Source organism: Solanum stenotomum, chromosome 1 (assembly GCF_019186545.1).
Source record: "Solanum stenotomum isolate F172 chromosome 1, ASM1918654v1, whole genome shotgun sequence".
Classification (NCBI taxonomy): Eukaryota; Viridiplantae; Streptophyta; class Magnoliopsida; order Solanales; family Solanaceae; genus Solanum; species Solanum stenotomum.
Window position 1 is genome coordinate 17,821,814 of NC_064282.1, and position 6,632 is coordinate 17,828,445.

Below are 6,632 nucleotides of genomic sequence, written 5' to 3' on the forward strand. Positions count from 1 at the left end.
GCTACATTCTAAGTTCTTTGTTTGTTTAATTATCAAAAAGTGATAAGTATTTTGTAAAATTGTTATTATGAATGTATGTAATATTGAAGAAAAAATTGAAAGAAATATTTTGATAAGATTTTTCATGGATTAACAAGTACTATCTATTTAGCCTACAGTAATCAACTTTTAGATGATTTGAATTAAGCAGATTAAAATGACTCGAATTAATAAATGATCGAATCATTAACCTGCACAAATTTGGTCGGGAGGATGCAGTCATATTCTTATCATCTTATGAGCTAATTTTATCACTTTTATTAGATATTCACTCTTTCCATATCATGTGAATTGTTGAATTTTTTTAAAGTCCTTAAATATTATTCTTAATTTATGTCCTTAAATATTTTTCTTAAGTGTAAGAAATTTTATCCCCTTTGTCTCAATTTATCTCGTTGTATATATGATAATGTTTGATTGACACATAATTTTAAAATGAAATTAAAAAAAAATCCTTTATATCCAACACACTTATTTTTATTTGATTGATAATAATATGAGGTAACTTAATTAAAAAGAATATAATGACTGAATTCATATAATTGATCTTAATATATTTTGGGAAGAAATGTAATTTGTTGTTGTGGTATACTAATAAAAATGTATAGTATTTTTTACTATGTTTAAATAAATACTCTGCTGGCCATGGTGGTGGGGTAGGGGATAAAAGAGTGTGACCTTAGGATATTTAATTTGGAAGTGTTGGACATAGAGAGTCATTCAGAAGTGCTCAAAACACTTGGCCATTAATTACAAACTCAAATGAGTTAAACTCAATAAGGTAAACGCATTTATTTTCTTTATCAATAATGCCACCTTTCTTTTTCTTACGCTACAATAATTGCCTTCTCTCTATCTCTCTTTTTTCATACAACTGCATCGAATTGTGTATAGTAATTTTTTAAAACAGTGTTATCAAATTATTTGAGTATTATTTTAAAATTTAAAATAAATTTTAGTTATTTTTTAATAAAAGTATTTAAAATAGTTATATATATGAAAAATAAAAAACTTATTTTAATTAATATATTTTGTTTTAATAAAAGCATAAAAAATAAATACATCATATATAATTTAAGACGGATGAAGTACCCGCTCCATTTCAATGATAAAAGTATATCAATTGTGTGAGGTATGATGATATTTATACTAGAAATAGATAATTCATTTTGCTTCTTCGTTTTAGCAAATCAAGTGAATTTTAATATTTTTTAATTGTATTTTTAATATTAAATAACTATATAAATTAGTATTAATTAAATATAAAATTTCAAATTATTATTAAGAAGATTACTTTTGTAAAACATATTTTTAATTCTTTTTTTAAAAGAATATTTCAAATCAATAAAGATCAAGTAATTTAAAACGAGAAAAGGTATATATTTGTGTTTTTAGTAGGGAGTGGGGAGAGAGAAAGAAGTGAGAATAATAAGTAGCGGCAGTTGTGAGTCTGCTTTGCTCAGAGATTGGTTGTGTAAGTTACTGAAATTAATGACCATTTATCCTCCACACAAGACTTGTGGCGTTTGGATATTTTGTAATATAGATTTCTTGAACAGAGTTCGTAATAAAATATGACTATTATGAAAAATTATTTGTTTAGGAAGGAATATGATTGTTATGAAAAATTATTTATTTAATGACTCTTATGAAGAGTCATATCTTAAGTTCTATAAATATAAAGAGTCTCTAGAAGTAGCCTAGGAAAAATTGCATATATACTCAAGGGCTTTAATTTGTTGTATTCTGAAGAAAATCGCTTGTATTTACCCTAATATGTATATGAGCAATATCTCTTTAAAGAAAAGTGATTACACGCCTCAAAGTCATCTTCTTCTTTAAATATATTTTCTATTATTTTTTCTAACATTTGGTATGACGGAAAATACTTTTTATTGAAAATAAGTGATTTTTTTATTCTTTATATTTAGTAGAATATATTATTTTTAAAGTATTTATTTATTTATATATAATGGTAGGTGGAGATGAGGGGTATTTGTGTAGGGTGGTGAGATTGGAGAATATAAAAGTCGGATTGAAAATAAGGTGTGTTAAAAACTGAGAAGACACAATTCATTTGATTTTTTTTTTCCTGGATTCTGATTTGTTTAGAAATGATGAATAGTAAGTTTGTTATTGAAATAAAAATTTACTCTCTTCATTTCAATATACGTAATAGTATTTAATTGAACATAATTTTTTGGAAGAAAAATAAATTGTTATATAAATTTATCATAGACATTTGTGTGAATATGAAATAATTTCATTAAAATAAATACACAAAATTGTCATCAATTATTTTAAATAAAAAAGTATGACATTTTTAATTAAGGGTCAATCCATCTAATTAATTTTAAGATTCAAATTATATATATTGATTGTGCAAATAATTTTTATAGACAATTTTTTTGATAGGACATTCAACTTTATTAATGTTGCGGGAATAATGCAAACATAATATCACTCGGTGCATAAAAATTAAACACTTCAATCTACAAGTTCTCATTTTGAAGTAATATAAAAGTACCCATAGTGGGTTTTAGCACAAATCTAAATTAATTAAACTATGTTTAGAATATAGAACAAAAACTATTTCTTTCATATCAATTTATTTGTGTTATTTATTTATTTATTTATTTTAGTTTGATTTACATTTTTTTAGTAACTTATAAATCTAACTTTTTATGTAGCATGTATAAGATGGTAAGATTACATAATATTTTAGTATATTTTTTATATTTTTAATTTAAGATCATATGATTTGAAATTCTTATTTGTTTTTATAAATTACGTGTTAAGTTTGAATCAGATAAATAAATTAAGAAAAAAAAAAATCTAAACACACAACTTATTTTATTATATTTTCTAAAAATTTCTATCATTTAAAAAAATTTACAAAAATTCCTATTCTCGGATACATCAGAACGTACAGGATATATCGAGACGTTGAGTGATGTAATCTAAATTGAAACGCGATGTATCGAGATGTTAAAGGATGTGTCCAAAATCGCGATGCGATGTATCAGAACGTTTTGAGATGTATCCGGATTCCATTAAATTTAAGAGATTTTTGTAATTAAATATAATGTAATTAACTCTTACCACTAGGAGATTTATGTAAAATTTTAATTATTAAAATGGAGAAAAACAAAATAATATCTCTGAAAGTCAGGTAGGAGCTGTGAGTAGGAAAAAGATGAACAACCCAATAGCCATTTTAGCTTTTTTGGTATTTGCCTATTTGGCGTTTTGGTCAGAGTATATTTTTGCAGTCAATTTTATTTTTAATTAAATCAATCATAAGTTCACTCACTTATTTTAAAGAGGAGAATTTCCTCATTTTCTTTTTTTGTTACAATTATTTATTGAAAAATAATTGTGGCATCAAAGTTAATTTATTGCATTATTAAGTTTGAAAAAGAGGCTTGCGACAGCGTTGACTCATTAAGTCTACGGAAGTCAGATAATGTCACAATAGTAATGCTTCACTTTCTAGTATTTTTGGGGACACACATTTATTTCATCTCACATATATCCATATATCCGTATAATATTTTACTTTATATTATTTGATTAGATATAAAATTTAATTATTATTTCTTCTGGTCGTTATAAATATTTGTTAGTAAACTTATTTTAGTTATGAAAAGGTAGCATTTTTTGTAGCAGACTAAAATTAAAATATTTGCATAAATTTAGATAAAGAAAACTTGAATAATTTACAAATTTGATTTTAAGCAATCAATTTCACTGGGTTGCTCTTGTCAAAATAGTTTAATTTTTGGGAACACACAATTATTTTATCTCACATATGTCAGTCGTTTAATACGTTCAGTCAGTCTAATTTATATATATATTTGATTTGATATATACTTTAGTTAGTATTTTCTAAAACTTGTTACCTTTCAAAATCTAGATATTTATAGGATTATAAATCATTTATTATTAAGCACAAAAAAAAATTAAAATCAAGTTATTCTAATTATGAAAAAAGTAACTTTTTTTGGGAGCAGACTATAAAAACAAAAAGACATCCCATAAATTGAGGTAAAAGAAGTTTAAATAGTAGAGATTTAATTTTAAATAATTAATTTCGTTGAGTCGCTCTTGTTAAATTAGTTTAATTTTTCCCTGTCATATGTATTAAAATGAGTAAGGAACATACGAGTGATATATCTAGGAAGTAGAAAAGAGGGAAAATAAGAAATTAATAAATAGAAAGTGGTAGGCTCATTGCTTGCATAATAAATCATGAGCCCTTTAAGAAATTATAGTTTGGTGTAAATGATATTTTTGAAGAGTATAAGGATTTGAACTTTATTGTTACATTTATTTAACATCATTAATTTATCAAGATACTTAACTTTACAAACAATAATTTCATCATACGCCAACTCTTTTAGTATGTCATACATTATTAATTAATTCATTTTATTTGAATAATATTGTTGCTCTTACTTTAACTTATATACAATGAAGACGATGTAACATAAATGAACCAATTCCAACCAACAAAAAAAATAAATAAAAGAACAAACATTAATCTATTCCGATGTCCAACCACACACACAAAAAAAGCATAAATGAAATTACGATAAATTTAAATTTGATTGAATTTCAACTTTACGTGTTCTAACTTTTAGAACGACAATTTTATGTGTTGATAACTGGATTTTAAAAGAGCGGGACCAGTGAACATGGCCCCCTAGCCAGCTCTCAAGTAGCTCTCAATTACCTAAGCTCCAAGTGCCATGGACCATACTGGTATCCATTGCTTAGATGTGCAAACAAAAGAGACATACAAAATCTCACTGACACTGAAAACTTTGTGGAAAGCATTTTTAATTTTTTGTAACACATGCTTGAATTTGATTATTTTTTTTCATTAAAAATCCACGAACCTGTCACTCCAAATATCTAAAATCTAATTATGATGAATTTTTTTCAATTAAATATTGTGGTTGTTCTTGTTCCAAGTCATGGTGAATGTTAAAAAAGGGCCTGGGGCCATCGGCCAGTGTACCAAAACTTTCACTATCATAAGAATCAGACTACAAGAATCTATTTTATGCAAACTCATAAGAGATGATTCTCACAGCTTGAACTCGTAACCTTTTAATCACGTGACAATAACTTTACCAGTTACGTAGGGTTGATGTTAAACATACAAAATAGAAAAACATGTTTGGATGATAAGGTGATAAAAAAAGCAACGGCTCACCAACTACTTACTGGCAATTATAAAGTGTAGCTGCAAATTTTCCATAAACCAAACGCGTTGTTTCTTTAATTTAGTGTCTTGTCATCATCACACAACTCTTAATGATAGCTGAAAAATAACACTAATTACATTTCAAATTATTGGGAGTACATGCAGAGTCTGCCAGGCCCCCCCTCCCCCCTCCCCCCCCCCCCTCCCAAATACCCAAATATCTACTTGCAAGTTCACCAAATACTCAGAAAAAAAAAATGAAAAAAAAAATCTACCACTACTTTAAAAGTTGATTTCAAGATTTAGAATTAATAAATTCAAATGAGCAAATAGAAACAACAATAATTATTACTCAGTTCTAAGTTAAAATCGGCTATATGAATCTTCATTTTTTAAAATTCAAACTCATAGCATATCAATATCATAATTAATAAAACAAAACTGAAAAAAATACTAAGTTTAAAATACATATACTAAAAGGATAATAATAATAATTTTTTAAAAAGGTTTCGTTTGAGTCCAAATCATATCCTCAACTAGTAGCTATCACTTATATGTATCTTTTTCTTCAATTATGCCATATTCTTAACTACGTCGGTATTAATACCAAGCATTTGAAGGTCCTTTAAGTTCATTTCCTCTGATGTAATTTTAAATCTACCTCGTCCTCTTTTAACCCCTTCACTTTCCATATATAGTTCCACACCTACGGACCAAAGCGATTATAAATAGGCCCACACAGAATATGTCCAAACCTTTTCAACCTAATCGACCTTCTTGCATTTTATCATCAACGTATGCTACATGCATTTTCTAGCGAATGTGGTCATTTCTAATTTTATCTAATCTGATATGACCGCACATTAGTTTTAGCATCCGCAAACTCAACATTAACTACCATATAAAACATGGCTGGTCTACTTTCACTTTGGTCAGTATCCTTGTATTACATAACACCTCGATAGCACTTCTCCATTTCAACAATCCGATTTTGATTCTACGAGTAACATCTTCATTTTACTATTTCATTATCTTGAAATAACGATTTTAGATATCTAATTGAATAATATGTATACATTTTTATTATTGTACATGTATATATAGTTCGAGATTAAAACAATAAGATAGCATAACTAATCCTCCAAAGATTTTTAGATGAATTGAATCATAGGACTTAAAAGGTTGTAACAAAGAATAATAATGTGTTTGCAGAGACAACAAAGGTTGGTGCTAGCCATGAAACAAAAAGTAATACTCACTAGAGAAGTTGCCAAGAAAATTACAACACACAAATTCAATCATTCACTTTTGGAAGATGAAAAGTGTGCTCACTTTTATGGTTTTGTGGTCCTATGATCTAATTTTGTCGTCTCATAAAACT

The 6,632-nt window shown here is 26.6% G+C and overlaps 1 protein-coding gene across 1 annotated transcript in view; it reads right to left on the bottom strand.

The window, feature by feature from the left end:
* LOC125845271 (squamosa promoter-binding-like protein 8) overlaps nucleotides 1-6,632 on the bottom strand; it is a 156,369-nt gene that overhangs the window by 3,767 nt on the left and 145,970 nt on the right. The window lies entirely within an intron of this gene.